General features: G+C 43.3%; 1 long non-coding RNA gene across 1 annotated transcript; it reads right to left on the bottom strand.

Moving 5' to 3' along the window:
• Positions 1-2,423: 2,423 nt before the first annotated feature.
• Positions 2,424-13,166, bottom strand: LOC129702649 (uncharacterized). The gene is made up of 3 exons (XR_008724412.1): positions 13,084-13,166; positions 6,733-6,812; positions 2,424-3,098 (listed from the first exon to the last, which is right to left on the bottom strand). It is a non-coding gene; the product is annotated as an uncharacterized LOC129702649 (long non-coding RNA).
• Between the last annotated feature and the right edge of the window lie 5,854 nt (positions 13,167-19,020).

Here is a 19,020-nt window from a genome sequence, read left to right as displayed (position 1 = left end):
AAAAGTAAACTCACATCTTATAAAAACTTTGAATAAATAAACTAGGAAGCAAACTGCTGAAATATTCAATCTGCCGCATTCAGAAGGACACTGTTTGTAACTTGGATGATAAAGATTTCTTGTCATGGAGGTGCAGCATGATTAAAGCCTCTGTCCCACTTAGGCGCTTTTTTCGGAGACTAGGCTATCGCCACATGGTCACGAGGTGATGCCTGTATGGTCGTGAGAAGTCTCCTCAAGTCGCCTAAAGAGTCGTAACGTTTTTCTGGCCGCCACTGGATTTTGAAATGTTCAAAACTTTTCGGCGACTGGGGGAGAAGGAGTGTAACACTTTTAAGAAGCCAGACAACTTTTAATAAGCCAGAAATACACAGGTGTGAAGTTTAGCGGGCATTTAACATTACCGGTCGGTTTCCCTTGGTTCTGAAAATCGTGCTTACGTATTTTTTTCCTCAACGAGCCAACGAAAATGCCCGGTCAACAAAGAAGATTAACTAAACCTACCTACGAATAGCTCGACTACCTACAACGACATGGCGACCCCACCACCACTGCACCTTTGACTACAAAAGTATTGATTTTTTCCCCCAACATGTTTACGACCATGTGGCGATCTTGTGGCGAGCGCAGAGTCTCCTGCACTCGCCAATAAGGTCGCCTAAGTGGGACAGGCCCTTAACATGTTAATCAGCGCAGCATTCATCAAACTAATTATCTTTAAAAACTGGACTCATCTGTACAGATTATTTGTCGTAAATTGCAGGAAACAAGAACAACTGTGGCACAAGTAACATACTGTGGGTGCTGGGAATCTGAAATAATAATAGAAAATGCTGAAACAAATTACTGGGTCGGCCAACTTCTTTGGACAGAGAAACAATTAACATTTCACATCGATGCCTTTTTCTTTACTGAGTAGAAAGACGTTGGAGATACAAGTACTTTGAAATGAGCATGGAAGAAGGGAGAGGGTAAAAACATGGATTTGTGAGAGAGTGCAGGGTTGGGGCTGGTGGGGGAGAGTGTTGGCGAGCAGAGAAAGACCAGTGAAGTGAAAGGTGGAAGCGCAAGAGTGATCAAACATTGAACAAGATATGTTTGCAAGTCAAAGCAGGGAACACCATATACACTGGATGGGCAGTGGGGGGCATTGAAAGAAGATACTGTTCAACATAAACTACAAATGTTCACACAAAGGGAAAAGGAGCTACTTAAAACTGCGACCTCCTTCAATAAATCAAGATAAAGAGATTCATAAATGAGGCAGAAAAAGGAGGATAATGATTAATATCAGATTCATCATTTGTTCTTCAACCAAGCTCAAAACAGTGACTGCAGACAGAACATACAAAGATAAATGTGGCATAGGGAGTGTGTAAAAGTAGATGAGGGGATAAAATAGTGAGAGGATGCAAAATTAAGCTGAGATGAAGAGCTATTTCCTAATGCAGCAAGTGATTAAGATGCAAAGTGCATGGGCTGAAAGCATGGTGGCAGCAAGTTTATCGACAACGATCAAATAGAGGGACAATGTTTATCAGGAGAAACAAAGTGAGGGCTCTGGGAAACACAGAGAAGCATGGGCATAATTGGCTGGTTCTCACTAAGATCTGTAACTAGCATTCTAGGCAAAATTACCTTCTATGCTGAATTATAAAATTCCATGACCTCAACATTTACTAATATATACACACACCACACACATACATTCACATAAAACAATCAAACAAATAATAATAGTGCAAAAAGCCAAAACCAATGCCTCCATGTAGTTCAGACCTTATATGGAGGTTGTAGTTTTTAATGGCCTGATGTCTGTAGGGAAGAAGCTGTTCTGTTCAGCTCGCTGTACAATAAGCAAGTTCGGTATTTCGACAGTGCATAACCAAGTCATAGGTCGCAAGCAAAAAAACATTCTCAGCAGCCATGTTGCGGCATGGACACAAACCTGCGCCTCATCCACAGTCAGGATCGATCCCGGGTCTCTGGCACCGCAATCGCTGCCGAAACGTCACTGGACCATCCCCGTCCCCTCCCGAGTGCCTCTCCACCAACGGACAGAGACGTCGGGAGTCAGACGGGAGCGGTGCCCCCAGGCCCACAGCCAGCACAGAGAAACAGCGCTAAATCCAGCTCAACTCTGTCTGTTAATCTACCAGCCCTGCCTGGACTTATGGGAACGATGGCCCAAGCTTACAGCCAGCGTGGAGAAGTAGCGCTAACTCCACGTCTCCGGGCTGGAGTCCCATCAGTCCAGGCAGGGCTGTAGATTAACCTGGTGAGACAGGCAGTGGAGCTGGATTTAGCGCTGCTTCTCCGCGCTGGCTGTGGGCCTGGAGGCGCTGCTCCCGTATGACTCCCAACGTCTCTGGCTGCCCCCAGACGGGGAGAGGGGCAATCAGGTGGGGACAGGGATGGTCCAGTGGCGGTTCGGCAGTGATTACCGAGATTTTTGTTGCTTGTGACCTTTGACAAATCCCTTGTGTTTTTTCGAAATACCGAACTCGCTTATACTAACTGTGTTCCTAGACTTCGTTATGTGTTGCACGCTGTATAACATTGCTGCAGTGAGGATTCAGCCCTGGTCATCAGCTGGGCAGAAATAAGACCCTGAGCTGTAGGAACATACGAAGACATCTGGCTCCTCAAGTTTGATCCACCATCCAATAAGATCCTGGACGTTCATCATTCCTCACTTACTTTCCAGTCCTTGATTCCCTTCCTGATTTAACAATTATCTGTCTCTGGTTTGAATATGTTCAAAGATTCAGCCTCCTGTGGCGGCACCTGGTGGCAAACCATGGGCACAACGAACCCTCAGCTCTGGAGGGAGGCCTCGGTGAGGGAGGTGCTAGCTATGGGGTTTTACCTGAGTGGGTATTTAAGGCCATGACCAGTGAGGAGTAGGGAGCTGTACTGTACAGAATAAAATACATCTCGTGCACACAACTTGTGTTCCGCTTGGTTTTTGGTTGGACTCTTGTGAGTCCCCGCTACACTCCACAGCTTCCATCACGTATAAAGTTAAAATACTCACCTCACTTCCATATAATTACTTCCTCTTCATTTCAGTCTTACATAGGCATCTTGTTTTCAAACTAAGTATAAAATCACGAGAGGAATAGATCAGGGAGATGCAAGGAATCTCTTGCCCAGAGTAGGGGAATCTAGAACCAGAGGACATAGGTTTAATGTGAAGGAGGAAAGTTGAGTAGGAAGCGAATGGGGTAGCTTTTTCACACATAGGGTGGTGGCTGTATGGACGAGCTGGCAGAGGAGGTAGTTGAGGAAGAGACTATGTTTATGTTTAAAAAACATTTAGACTTGGATAGGACAGGTTTTGAGGGATATGGGCCAAATGCAGGCAGGTGGGACTAGTGTCAATGGAACATGTTGGTTGGTGTGGGCAAGGGACTGAAGGACCTGTTTCCACGCTGTTTGACTCCATGTCGCTGTAACTGTGAATCGAGGTCCTTTGCTCCCAGAATCTCCCCACGGTGCTTACTTTTTCAAGCCCTCTATAAGATTCAATAAGTTTGCTTCTCATTGTTTGTTTCCAAACTTCAATGAGTACAGACCTAACCTAGCCTATTCTTTATGTACCCTTGTGGATATCAGCAATGTGTTTAACAGTGAAGACTGATGGAAAGAAAATTATTCAATATACTGCCATTACTTTGTTTACGGTTATTAATTCACCAGCCTCATTCTCTAAAAGCCTCACATTTACCTGATCCATCTTTTTCCTATTGGTATAATTATAGAAACATTTACCGTTTGTGTTTCTGCTACATGTAAATTTTCTCTCAAAATATATTCTCTCCCTTGATCTGAGCTTTTTATTCTTCTGCTGCTGGATGCTACAGCCTCCCCAGTCCTTGGTTCCATCACGTACCTACATTGTGCACCTGAGTTTTCAACTTAACTTTATTCTTCACCTTAGATGGACACAAAATGCTGGAGCAACTCAACGGGTCAGGCAGCACCCTGGAGAACATGGATAGGTGATGTTTCGGGTCAGGACCCTTCTTCAGACATGATGCTGACCTGAAACGTCTCCTCTCCATGTTCTCCAGGGATGCTGCCTGACGCGCTGAGTTACTCCAGCACTTTGTGTCTATCTTTGGTATAAATCAGGACCTGCTGTTCCTTGTTATTACATTTATTCTTCACCTTCCCTGTAAAACATTGAGTGTGCCTTTGTCTCATGGAATTCCTCGTTTTGATTTGGATAAACACGCTGCCTATAACAAACAGGCTGTTTGAATATCTGCCGATATTCCTCCACTGACGTGTCTTTTAACTTGTTTATCCAGTCCACCATGGACATCTCCCGCGCACCATTATCAGTCTGAAGAAGGGACCCGAACTGAAACATGTTCTATGTTCACCTATCCATGTTCAATAGGGATGCTGCCTGACCCGCTGAGTAACTCCAGATTACGTCGATTCGGCATGTCGAAGAGGATTCTCCTAAACTTCTACAGGTGCAGGGTAGAGAGCATTCTGACTGGTTGCATCGTGGCCTGGTTCGGCCACTTGAACGTCCAGGAGTGAAAAAGACTACAAAAAGTTGTGACCACTGCCGAGTCTATCACCGGCTTTGACCTCCCCACCGTTGAAGGGATCTATCGTAGTCACTGCCTCAAAAAGGCAGCCAAAATCATCAAGGATCCACACCATCCTGGCCACACACTTATCTCACCACTGCCATCAGGAAGAAGGTACAGGAGCCTGAAGACTAACATCCAGGTTCAGGAACAGCTTCTTTCCCACAGTCATCAAGCTATTAAACACATCAAATAAGCTATGAGCTCTGAACTACAAAAGACTATATTATCATTTGTTATTTGCACTATATTTGTTATTTATTGAACTTTTTCTTTTTCATATCGTTATGTACAATGTTTTGGATGATCAGCCATGATCATATTGAATGGCGGTGCAGGCTCGAAGGGCCGAATGGCCTACTGCTGCACCTATTTTCTATGTTTCTATGATTACATATTCACATTATAATATTTCTTACTTTTATTGTCCCGTCAGAGACATATGACAATAAAACACTCTTGACACTTTGTGTCTTTTTTGTGAACCAGCAGATATACTTCCTTGTTTCTAACATTATCATTGCCTTTATTTAATTGAAATGCTTTGGCTATGGACCAGATATCCCTTGGTCATAGACTGGTTATGATTTCTGAGCTGGTTCGTTTCCTTCGATAGGTTTAGCCGTGTTGTCTCACCTAACAGAATTGAAAATGTTCTGCCCCGGGGGGCGGAATATGAGGTTTGATCCCCCATATTGAGTTAGTCACAGTGAACAGGAAGCCATTCTGATGTATCCTCAGCTCCCCTAAACAGCCTTCTGGCTACTCCTCCTTTTCCCTTTCTTGGACCCAACCCCCGTGAGTCTGAAAAAACCATTGAGATGAGAGAAGTAATAGACTGGATGAAAACTCTCGATAATGCGTCTCTTTGAAAACTGGGGCTTTTTTTCAAAAGCCATTGATGGTTCAATGAGAGAAGAAAAAAGAAAAACTCTGATAATGCGCTCACTGGTTTTTCAAAAGCATTGATGGTTCAATACTCCATACACCCATTAAACTCACCGGGGCTCCGTATGCTGGTCCTTTTAAATCCACCAGAAACTCAATCCCATGCTCCTTTTAAACTCACATCCCATGATCCTATTAAACTCAACAGAAATCCATTCCTGTGGGGTTTTTTTAAACTCAACACTGGGGCCTAGAAGCAATGCCCCTTTTAAGCTCACAGAGGCCTAGTTTCCATGCTCCTATTAAACTCAATAGAGCCTGTTCACGTTCACAGAGTCCTTTTGGTGTGCATCTTTAAAGCTCATCAGAAACTCATTCCCATGCCTCTATTAAACTCACCAGGACACAGTCTCATGCCCCTTTTAAACTCAATTAACCTCCAATGCCCGCTCTCCCTTCAAATTCACACTGGCTCTGTTTCTGCACACTCCCTTGATACAAATCAGCAATATGAAAGTTAATTTCTCTAATTTCAAGCAACTGCTGCATTCTCTCCCCAATCTCTTACCCCCCCTCCTCCATTCTAGTCATCCAACCAGTTCCACTGTTCATATCCTTAAATCCTTCTCGTTAGCACATCTTCCCCAGCAAACTATGGGCCATTATGGATTCCACCTTTCGGGAGGCAATCTGCTGCCGGCCCTGGTTTGCTCTGCCTTGTCTCGCCTCCAGTTTCCCCCCCCTCCATCTTTTAGTCTGAAGAAGGGTTCCAATGCAAAGGCATCTCCAGAGATGCTACCTTGAGTTACTCCAGCATTTTGTGTCTATCTTCGATATAAACCAGCACCTGCAGTTCCTTCCTACACCCTTTATATGCACCCGGTTCAAGGGACTATACAGTATAACTTTCTACCATATAGCATAGGGTGGCACGGTGGTAGAGTTGCTGCCTTACAGAATCAGAGACTTGGCTTCCATCCTGACTATGGGTGCTGTCTGTATGGAGTTTGTACACTCTCCCCGTCACCTGCATGGGTTTCCCCCAGGAGCTCCAGTTTCCTCCCACACTCCAAAGATGTACAGGTTTGTCGGTTAATTGGTTTTGGTAAAATTGTAAAGTGCCCCTAGTGTGTGTAGAATAATACTAATATGTAGGAATCGCTGGTCGGCATGTTCGGGGGGACGAAGGGCCAGATTCTATGCTATAACTCAAGCTAAAATCTGCTGCACTCACCTCAAGCATGACCAGAACCTTGCCATCAATATCCTCAGGATGGCCACACTCTGCTTCCTCCAGCCAGTTGTAAATGACATCTAGAAGATAAATGGAAGAGCATTGTTGCAACCTTTGGAACTATTTTGAGAATGTTCCTCAAAGGTTGAATAATAGTTATCTGTGTATCATGAGATATGGGGAATTGAATGTTGAAATGCAGACAAGCATAGAATATTCAGTGACCAATTAAGGGTGTGGTGACACACTGATTGTGGCCCAGTTATTATCAGGCAACTGAATCATTAACCACAATTAGAGAGCAGTCCTGAACTACTATCTACCTCCTTGGAAACCCTGGACTACCTTGTATCAGACTTTTTATTGGCTTTATCAGGCACTGAATGTTATTCATGTAATTCCCTTTAACATGTATCTGCACACTGTGAATGGCTCAATTATAATCATATCTTGTCTTTCCACTGACTGGTTAGCACACAACAAAAGCTTTTCACTGTACCTCAGTATATGTGACAATAAACTAACTGTTGAATGGGGTGAGGTCGGAGGAATGCAGTGAATAGCGAGTCTGTAGGAATGAAGCAAAAAGAACTAAACTGAGATGTTAAATGCTTATTGACCAATTCTGGTTAGGCTATTAAACTTTTTCAGGGCTCATTGTGTCAGGTATGTCTGCTTGGATGTTCCCTCTAAGTCTTTTTCCTTACTCTGAAGTGATAAATGATTTAAGCATTTGATTCACCTTGTTTTACTGTAATAAAAAGCAGCATGCATTAAATGATCAGACTCTTTCTTTATTTTAAAGAAGGAACTGCAGATGCTGGAAAATCGAAGGTAGACAAAAATGCTGGAGAAAATCAGCGGGTGGGGCAGCATCTATGGAGTGAAGGAAATAGGTAATGTTTCGGGTCGAGACCCTTCTTCAGACTGATTACTTTTCTTTTACGCGATTCTTTCTTTAGGTGATTCCCGCATCTCTGACTGAAACTCCACAACAACACACCAGTTTCAACCAAGTTCTGAGAAGAACTGCAGTTAATTGGCACAAAGTGCTGGCGTAACTCAACGGGTCATGGCAGCATCTCTAGAGAAAACAGATGGGTGACATTTCAGGTCGGGGCCCTTATTCAGCATCTGAGTAAAACTGTGTGGCTTATAGATTACAACCCTTGAACAAAAAAAGCCAAGGAAGGTTGAAAGAAAATTTGAAAACAATTGGTATCTGAAAATTCTTGTGATAATTTAATCTCCCAAAGGAGACAAGTAGTACTTGGGTTAATACTTAGCTTCAAATTGCATTTCACCATTTGCCACCTTCACTGAAAGTGGGCCTCCTATAGTAGATAACACTTGCATTCCTGGCATACTTTAGACCCTCAGTGACTAGACTTATTTGAAACATTTTCTGGAGATTTCAGGGAAAGGTAGATAAGGAGCAATGAGAAAGTACAAAACAAGATGAATTCCAGTTTGCTCATTCACATCCACTATCTTAGTACTCTCCAGCTTGTGGATGCAAAATGTGGACATGAATAAGACTGACCAAGTCATGCTCAGCATATCTACTGTAAAATAATATTGATAAAGGGATCAAGGAGCATTGGAATTCTGAAGAATTCTGAAGAATAGTCCCGAGCCGATATGTCACCCATCCTCTTTCTCCAGAGATGCTGCCTGACCCGCTGAGTTTTGTGTCTATCTTTGATATAAACCAGCATCTGCTGTTCCTTGTATCTTGCATTTAAATTATAATTGGTATCTGGAATTGAAGGTCATGCCACGTAAATATTGAGCTCGGAATGCAATGTGTTGGATCACTGTATATAATTATAAATGTATGTTTACAACCCAGCATGTATAATACACAATATAAATCTTGGAGAGTTCAATTTTAATGCTTCAAAATCATATCATATGTCACTAAATGAAAAAAATCCATTCTCAAAGCAATAAATTGATTTGTTGCTAATTAAATATAATTTAAATGTAGTATTTTATGAAATGTGGTATTTTGTAAAGTAATTCCAGCACTCAAATTCATTGTATAGGAAGGAACTGCTGATGCTGGTTTACACTGAAGATAGACACGAAATGCTGGAGTAACTCAGGCAGCATCTCTGGATAGAAGATGATGTTTTGGGTCGAGATGCTTCTTCAGAGTCAAGGGAGAGGGAAACAGAGACATGGAAGGGTAAGGTGTCAAAGCAAGACATCAAAGGGGACAAAGTTCAAGAAAAATGTAGAATAGATCATTGTTAGCCAGGGGAAGCTGACAATGAAGCATACAAAGGTACATTTTAAATGCGGAAGACAGTCAGACTGGTCAGAGATCTAGGATGGGGGAGGGGAGCGGGGTGGTGAGAGAGGGAAAGAAAGCGGTTAGTGTAGATCAGTCAGTACAAGTTGACCTGATCCATGTCATGTTTTACTGCATACCACTGTACACTCAAACAGCTATCTGGTTGAGTGTCTTATATTATCTAGCCTGCTAGTCCAGCTGCCAGTTAGATGCATAGTTGAGCTCTGTGTGCTTTCTTAAATAAACAACATACTCGTGTATGGATTCTGAGTTATTACACATTCCTATAGTTAGAGAAGTCAATATTCATACTGCTGGGTTGTAAGGTGCCCAAGCGCTTTTGCTTGGGTTATTTGTGTATTCTATATGGAGCTTCCCAGTATTGGGGACTGCAAGGCCATGCCTGGTCTACTCAAGAGAGTGAACAGTTGAGATGAAAGAAATACTTTCTTTATTTCATAGTTTTGATGACAGTAAGTATACTCTGATGGTACTGGTCAAGATACATCAGCCAGGACCTCAAAGGTGACACAATTTAATACAAGCAAGAGAATATCTCTGAAGATCTCTCCTGGTCTGAGAACACGGATGCAATTATAAAGAAAGTACATCAGCACCTCTACTTCCTGATGAGATTACGGAGAGTCAGTATGTCAAGGTGGACTCTCTCGAACTTCTACCGGTGCACAGTAGAGAGCATGCTGACCGGTTGCATCGTGCCTTGGTTCGGCAACTTGAGCGTAAAAGACTGAAAAAAGTTGTAAACACAGCCCAGTCCACCATCGGCTTTGACCTCCCCACCATCGAGGGGATCTATCGCAGTCCTTGCCTCAAAAAGCTGCCAGCAACATCAAAGATCCACACCATCCTGGCCACACACTCAACTCCCAGCTGCCTTCGGGCAGAAGTTACAGGAGCCTGAAATCTGCAACATCCAGGTTCAGGAATAACTGCTTCCCCACAGCCATCAGGCTATTAAACTCAACTCAAACAAAACTCTGACCGTTAAATAGCCCATTGCACTTTATCTGTTTATTTATGTGTGTATATATATATTCATATGGTCACACTGATCTGTTCTGTTCTGTTCTGTATTTATTTATGCCTACTATATTCTGTTGTGCTGAAGCAAAGCAAGAATTTCATTGTCCTATCTGGGACACATGACAATAAACTCTCTTGAATCTTGAATCTAAAGTATCACGTCTTATGTTGCACATAACAAGTGAGACCGCATGATAGAAAGAGTGATGGTGCCAGCTGAGAGGGGGTGGTAAAGACTTGTTAATTGCAACTGTGACTCTGGAATTGTTGAATTCAGTGTGGAGTCCTTGTACTGATGAAAAGTCGTCAACCTATAACATTTACTCTGCATCACTCCCTTGCATACACTGCAGAGTATTTCCAGCAAGTTGTTATCGGTACGGATTCACTGCATGCACAATATTGTCCTCTGCAGCAAACCATTTTATTCTCTCCTGCATAGTGAGATCACTCACTCTCTGTGACCTGATGGCTGGAGCTACAGTCTAGCATCTTATTTGAACAATGCAGTCCACATCTCTATACTAGTTTATAGTTTAGTGATACAGCGCTGAAGCAGGCCCTTCGGCCCACCAAGTCCGCACCGACCAGCGATCCCCACACATTAACACTACCCTACACACATTAGGGACAATTTTACATTTATACCAAGCCAATTAACCTACAAACCTGCATGTGTATGGAATGTGGGAAGAAACCGGAGCACCCAGAGAAAACCCACAAGGAGAACGTACAAACTCCGTGGTCCATAATCAGGATTGAACCCAGGTCTCTGGTGCTGTAAGGCAGCAATTCTACCGCTGCACCACCGTGCCGCCCTTGCGCCTGACAAAGCCTACTATTTCTGGTGTGGCCTAAGAGGGATGGCTTGTTCTCCTCTCGGTCAGGTCAATTCCATTTCAGGTCCAGGAGGAGAGCCATCTTTTTTCTTCATTTTAGATTTTTTATTTTGTGAAACAGGAAAAGAAGGAAAGTAGCCGTTATCATATCAGAGATCTCCAACCTTGTGCAATTGATTTAGCCCATCCCCCCACCCAACAGACAAAATCCATGGGTCACGAGCTTTTGGTTCTCCACCCCTGACTGATAGCCGTGTAAAGTTCTGGCTTGGGTTAAAGTAGAATTCCAAAGGAAGTCATGGTCTCGGATTGTGGTCATTCACATCCTTCAGTGACCCAGCTCCCAGGATTCTACAGGAGCAGCATCTACCCAGAACATAGAACACTACAGTGCAGGAACAGTCCCTTCGGTCCACAAAGTCCATGATAAACATGATGCCAAGTTAAATTGATCTCCCCTGTCTGCATGCGATCCATATCGGTCCATTCTTTGCCCGTGCCCATCTAAAAACTGCCTAAATGCCACACTTGTACCTACCTCCACTATCATCCCTGCAAGTGCATTTCAGCAACCCACTACTCTCTGTATATCTCTTTTAAACTTTGTCCCTCTCACCTTAAACCTATGCCCTCAAGTCTTTGACATTTCCATCCTGGGAGAAACTTCAGGATTTCCGAACCCGTTTCCACTTTTAAACTGGTAGCCTGAATAACCAATTTCATTTAATAATTGAAAACATATACCAAGTGCCAGGAAAGGTCGAGAGGGATATGGACTAAACACGGGCTAATTGGACCAGCTTAAATGGGGCACCTTGGCGGCATGGGCAAGTTGGGGTTATTGTAAATTGTCCCTAGTGTGTAGGATAGTGTTAGAGTAGAGGGCGATCGTTGGTCAACATGGACTCGGCTGGCCATCAGGTCTGTTTCCACACCGTATCTCTAAAGTCTAAATTCTTGCTAAATTCTAACCATTATTCACTTCTAAATAACATTATACAAGAGGGTTCCCTAGGATACATAGCCAGAGCCAAGAACATTACCCAGTGGGTTTGCTCAGCTGTAGCAGAGGCGAGGAGAAAGGTCAACGCAGCAATTGTTAGGAGGGTTTCTATTGTTAGAGGACCAGACCATTTGATTCCAGCATAGTTTGTTGTCGGCCTGATTGAACTGCTACAAAGTACCCTGAACTGGGAGGTCAATAACGAGAGGTCATGATTATATTGGTATGAGATTCTGCAGGCAAGGAATTAAGAAGGAACTGTGGTTTGCTAAGTGTAGAAATAGGAGTTAAATGCATGGCCAATGAATTGGTGCAGAGAAGGCAAGTGAGGCAGTTTTAAGTAATAATGCACGTAAATAATTTAAGTAATAGTTCAACCAATGCACATTTTTAACCACTTTCAAATTCACTCTCTTCTCTTTGCCTTTCAAATTAGATGTTCAGAATAACGCAGTAAATACAGGAGTTGAAATTACCCCTGATATAAACATAACACCTGACACATACTGCTGCTGTCTATTCAAGAAACAATATCAGTGGATAATAAAGCAGTTGGCTTTTGGGTTTCTTATGAAAAATTCAAAGATTGAATCCTTAGCATCAGTCACTCAAACGCTAATTCTTTAGGTCTTTGTTATCCTGCGGTTTATATTGAGCACAGCTTGCATTTCCCGAGAATGTGCACGTGAAAGGAATGAAATGTTTCAACTAAATAGATCTTTTTGAACTTTAGTCGAACACTTGTTTTCAGTCTATAATGGTTCCCTGACCGTGCAGATCTGAAATCTGGATTACCTAGCAATCTTCAAAGGGTCTTACATTGGGTTCAATGTGATTGTAAAGAATACAAAAGATATAAATATTGCAAGAGCAAATCTAAATAAGTGTTGTGCAAAAACACTTCTAGGTCAGGTGAACTATGAACTGATGCAAGCAGAGGAAGGAAATTGATTCTCAGATTACAGTTTTGTATTTCTTGAACAATATGTACTTTGACTTCACCAGCAAATCGTATACTCTTCCACATATTAGGGGTGACGTTCGGCTATTTCGGTTAGATATGGTTCTCAGGTTCAATTTCACAGCCGCAAAACGGAATTGAGTGCTTTTAAAATCAACTTATGAACGAAGGCATTAAATGCTCTCACTGTGTTCAGTCTACTTACCACGTCGAAGCGTGTCAGTATCTGTTGATCAAGTCTGAAATGAGGGGAATGCGGAGGTTGCAGAGTATGGAATCCTTGTGCATTGGCATTTCCAAGATGAAAATGATTTAAAAGGCATTATTGTTCTATTGATGACTGCCATAGATTGTGAGCAGCCCTCACAAGGCCATCACACCAAGTCCCTTGATTCAAATTCCCTAAATACCCCGACTGGCCACCCCAGCCAAACATCGGCCAAACTTCACTCCTCGATGTTTCGAGACCATCATCTAATTTAGTCAGCACAAAATGAATGGAACTTTACCAAGACCCAAATCTGCTGGAAATATGTGAGTAAGCAGGATATTTTAATGCAGTGTTTGCTATGTACTCGTAATCACTTACTCAGTCTGAATGTTGTGCTTCCCTTGGATCAGCCAAACTAGAATGTAATTCGGTGTAGGACGGATCCAGATGCTGGATTAAACCAAAGGTAGACACAAAAAGCTGGAGTGACTCAGTAAAATAGGCAGCATCCCTGGAGGGAAGGAATGGGTGATGATTCAGCTCGAGACCCTTCTGCAGACTGATCCTTCTTCAGATGCTATAGAATGTAATTCTGCTCAATTTCTGGAAATAGTGTGTAAAGGGCCTGTCCCACTTTCACGACTTAATTCAAAAACTCTGCCGAGTTTAAAGGACATTAAAAAAAAAATCAAGATTGTGGTAATCTACGAACTCCTACGACCATCCACGACTATGTTCACGAACTCCTACGAGTATGTCTACGAATTCCCACGACTATATTTCGATGCCCTCCTTATGAGTAAAAAGTTGCAATTTCTTTCATCCCGACCATTTTTTTACTCATGGTCATTTTCTATCGGGCTGGAAAAAATGTCCCGACTTACCTGATGCCACGAGAACCTACGGCTAGCATAACGAGCCGCTACAATATATCAACGAACTCCTAGGGACTCGTTAAGATCATTCTGCGAGTTTTAATCAAGGGGAAAACTCGGGAGAATTTGTGAATTACCTCGTGAAAGCGGGACAGGCCCTTTAAGGGTTTGGTAAAGCAGTTGCCGAGCACACAAATCAAAGTATACTGACAAGGTGCCACTTTAAACAGGATTCATGGCCAAGAAGGATTAATCCAATGTATCATTGAATTGTAGGTGGTATTGTGCAAGAAATAAACTCATTGAAATAGAACATTGAAGAATAAAGTCATCAGGCAGGCTTTTGATTGATTGAATGAAAGATACAGCATGGAAATATCAGGCAAGCAATTTTTGTCCATCTTTCCCAGCAGACACACCACTGCGAGAATCCCATCCCGATACTTTTTACGGATGGCTGTTGACAACGGCATCAGAGAAGCAGGACTGAGCCACTGCATGGGATCATGGCAGAGGCTGTCTGTCACTAGGACCTCCAGCCCAACAGGCCGAGTACATGGCTCTGCCTGAAGCAGGCCGAACAACAGGGGGACATCTGTACAGACTCCAGCTATGACTTCGAGGTGGCCCATGACTTTGGACAACTGTGGAGGAAAATAGTGTTTCTTGCTGCCACTGGTGCCCTCAATTTGAACTGGAAAAAAAACCTGTACCAAGAGCGAACAAAAATAGAATTGGTCCCTTGAAAGCAGCTATTGATATCTAAATGATCCATAGTGTTAAAGGTTGCATGGCCAAGCTGGAACTGTGTTCTCGGATCTAGTGGTGCGTGCCAATCAGCTTGGCAGAGATATGGGGGTGATCCTACATGCAGTGAGAGCCGGTTGGAGACCGTGGAACCCTGGAATGATGGAATGAACCCTCGTGTCAAATGTCCGGGAAAATGCCACTAATGTGGAGAGGAGGGGCATTGAGCCAAGATGTTTCTAACAAAGCCCACAATTTATGAACTTATGACGCAAAACCCCAAGGGTCTCTGTGGTGGGCCACCCGCTAGAGAATCTCCCCTTTTCTCAGCTCCCCCCACCAATGTAGTCCAGGAATGGAAAAGATTCATGTCATTCCACACTAGTCAAAGGAAAGAACTCCTCGATGCGGCAAAAAAACTAACAGAGAACACCCTCATGCTTCCGGTTCCCCTCCTGGCACTTCTAGGACAACGTGGAGAAATTGTAAATTGTACAAAAGGATCACGTTGGGGTTCTGCAGGTGTGTTTCTGCTGGGAAAGACGGACAGAAATTGCTTGTACGACTAAACAAGGTTGATTCAGTTAGAAAATTGCAAATTGGTGATGCGGGTTAAGCTAGTTACCATCTGAGTGATATTGTTAGAATGAGTGCCTGATGCAACATATACCCAGAGACGTTCAACATGAATACTAAGTGGTATCTGCCATACAAACAAAGTTACCATTGCAACATAAACCAAAAAGCCTGAAGCTTGGATCTTGCCAAATGTTGACCACTGTTACCAGAGAACCAAAAATGAATCAATTATCCTGTGTGTGGTAATGACTTTGAACCATCTTTCACAAAACAAATTTAACGCAATTGTTGTATTGGTAGAGACTCTTCAAGGCTAAATTTTCCAGCTTTTGTTATATTTCATTTCAATTGACTTTATTTTCTATTATTAGGGCCTGATAGTCATGAAGGGATTGTACATAATTTAGAATATATGTAACAGCGAAGGTAGGCGGCATGTTGGAGTAACTCAGCGGGTCAGGCAGCATCTCTGGAGAGAAGGAATGGGTGACGTTTCGGGTCAAGACCTTTCTTCAGAATGAGAGTCAGGGGAAAGGGAAACGAGAGATATAGACAGTGATGTAGAGAGATGCAGAACAAATGAATGAAAGATATGCAAAATAGTAACAGTGATAAAGGAAACGCCATTGTTAGGTGTTTGCTAGGTGAGAACTGGAACCTGGTGTGACTTGGGTGGGGAGTGGGTGATGGAGAGAGAGGGATGGAGGGGTTACTTGAAATTAGAGAAATCAATATTCAGCACCCAAAACTGGCTGTGGTCAAACCAAGATTTGTACCCATGTTTTCATTGATAATACTGACTTGAGTCAATACGTCCAAACTATGTAGAGCCAACACCTGTAGTCAGGATCGAACACGGGTCTCTGGCGCTATGAAGGGCCTGTCCCACTTAGGCGATTTTTCAGCGGACTGCCGGCAAGTGTCAAGTTCGCGGCACTCGCCTGAAAACCGGGAACTGGAAAGCGACTGTCAGAGTGAAGCGCGCGCACACACACGCTGGCATATATGGACACATGTATTAGAACTCATGCACTAACTAGGTCACTCACTATTCACTCACTCGCATACTCACTCATTTACACACACACACACACACACACACAGGTAAAGTGGGGGAGTGCTGTCTGAAATTCACACGGTGCAAAGCCAAGGTGATACAGACACACACTGTGATGAACAGGAAGGTAAAGACAGGCATGCACAGTGTACGGTAAGTCCTTTAAAAGAAGGGGGGGGAGGGGAGAAGGGGGGAGAAGGAGTGGAGACACTTTTAAGAAGCCAGACAACTTTTAATAAGCCAGAGATACACAGCTGTGAGGTTTAGCGGGCATTTAACATTATTGGTCTTTCTCCTTGGTTCTGAAAACTCGTGCTTATGGTTTTTTCCTCCCAATGAGCCAATGAAAATGCGCGGTCAGCAAAGGCGATGAACTACAACTACCTACGACTAGCTCGACTACGTATAACTACATGGCGACCCCACTACAACTGCACCTACTACAAAAGTATCGATTTTCTCCATGGCGACCAATTTTTGGTCGCAGAAAATGGTTCAACATGTTGAAAAACTTGTGGCGACCATAATGAGGCCGCAACTAGCTCCCAGAATGCGGGAACTCCTCGTGACCAGGAAGGAGACTCACCAGAGACCACCAGCTAACATGTGGCAAGTGCAGAGTCTCCTGCACTCGCCTAAAAAGTTGCCTAAGTGGGACAGGCCCTTAAGGGAGCAACTCTACTGCTGCATCACCGTGCCACCCTTCTGTAGGTACAGGCTCCTGACTTTTCTGTCTGATTTTACTTTTTCAATGCTCTCCTCTGCATTTGTAAATTATAACCATTTTTTTTACAAAATCTATACAATTGAAGTTAATAGTATAAAGTGATCTTAGTGGAAAAAAACAATAAGATATTGGGGGAGTTTGAGCTGCTTTCCTTGTGTAAGACCAGACAAAATGATTTTTGATACTGGAAAAAGGATTTCTTCAGGTTACTTGTTCCAAAGTTAACCCCATAAAATTGTTCTTTGCTTTCTGGTCTTTACCAACATCAACCAGCTTGAAATACCCGCATTTCAACAAATTGTATAGAGAACTGTGGTGCTGGGTCCGAGATTCCATCTCGATGCACTTAAGCTAAGTTAGGGCTTGGAATTAGAAGACGCACCTGTTGCAGGAATCTGCTGATGCGGAAAAAAGGGTGGAAGAATTCTGGGGCCGAAAGGTGAGGATGAATTCATTCACAGTTTCAGACTGCATTTGCAGTGTGCAGTTGTGTGCAGGTTTGCTGACAGTGCAAGGTGGGGAAAAATGAGCCATGAGGAAGATGCAAAGAGATATCGCCAAGTTAAGCAAAGAAGTAAGAGGACGGCAGCTGGAGCCTGGGGCCCTTTACAGGAGAAACAAGGATGCTTGGAATCTGAAATAAATCAGGGAATGTGGACAATATTCAGCATCAGGTCGCCACCCTGTGCGGAGAGAAAAGCACACATTTGAAGGTGGAAAACATTTTCTTAAATGATAACAAACCAGCAAATGTTATAGACAATAAACAATAGGTGAAGGAGTAGGCCACTTGGCCCTTCGAGCCAGCACCGCCATTCAATGTAATCATGGCTGATCATCTACAATCAGTACCCCGTTCCTGCCTTCTCATCATATCCATTGACTCCGCTACCTTTAAGAGCTCTATCTAACTCAATCTTGAAAGCATCCAGCGAATTGGCCTCCACTGCCATCTGAGGCAGAGAATTCCATAGATTCACAATTCTCTGGGTGAAAAAGTTTTTCCTCATCTCCGTTCTAAATGGCTTATCCCTTATTCTTAAATAGTGGCCCCTGGTTCTGGACTTCCCCCAACATCGGGAATATGTTTCCTGCTTCTAGCGTGTCCAAACTCTTAATAATCTTATATGTATCAATAAGATCCCCTCTCATCCGTTGGTATAGAGAGGGGATCTTATTGTTACATATAAGGATCTTATCGTACAGGAGAAGTAGGAAGAAACGCACAAGTACAGCAGGTAAATGGGAAGACAAGCAGGTATTGACATAACGGCCTTGGTGACACCATACCTGTCTAGTTTTTACCATTGTCATCTTTGAAGGATAACGTGGGGAGAACATTCTTCCCTCTTCACCATACTGGCCCTGCATCATTGCCCTCTGGATCACTCACGTGAGTTTTGTGACAAAATCTGACTCCATATGCCCGAAGGGTGGCATCACAGTTCAGACTCCAAGAATTACAACTTTATTCTTCTTAATTATATAGTCACAGCATTCTTCAATAGTGGCAAGAAAAAGACCCTTGAGATAGGCACATGAATATGTAGTTTAGTTTAGTTATACAGCGTGGAAACATGCCCTTCGGTCTGTGCCGACCAACCATTCTATGCCACACACTTAGACTTAGACTTAGATCCTTTATTTGTCATTCAGACCTTTCGGTCTGAACGAAATGTCATTGCCTGCAGCCATACATGTAATAATAAACGCCAAAACACACAATAAACACAAATTAACATCCACCACAGTGAGTTCACCAGGCACCTCCTCACTGTGATGGAGGCAAAAATCTTAGGGTTACTGTCTCTTCCCTCCTCTTCTCCCTCTGCGCTGAGGCGATACCCCACCGGGCGATGGTAATCAGTCCCACGGCTCACCGGGCTCCGTGAACGGGCTGGTTCAAGCTCCACACACTGGGGACAATTTACAGAACCCAATTAACC

This window comes from Leucoraja erinacea, chromosome 13 (assembly GCF_028641065.1).
Source record: "Leucoraja erinacea ecotype New England chromosome 13, Leri_hhj_1, whole genome shotgun sequence".
NCBI lineage: Eukaryota > Metazoa > Chordata > Chondrichthyes > Rajiformes > Rajidae > Leucoraja > Leucoraja erinaceus.
Note: the sequence above shows the minus strand (reverse complement) of the source record. Positions and strands in the feature narration are given on the sequence as shown.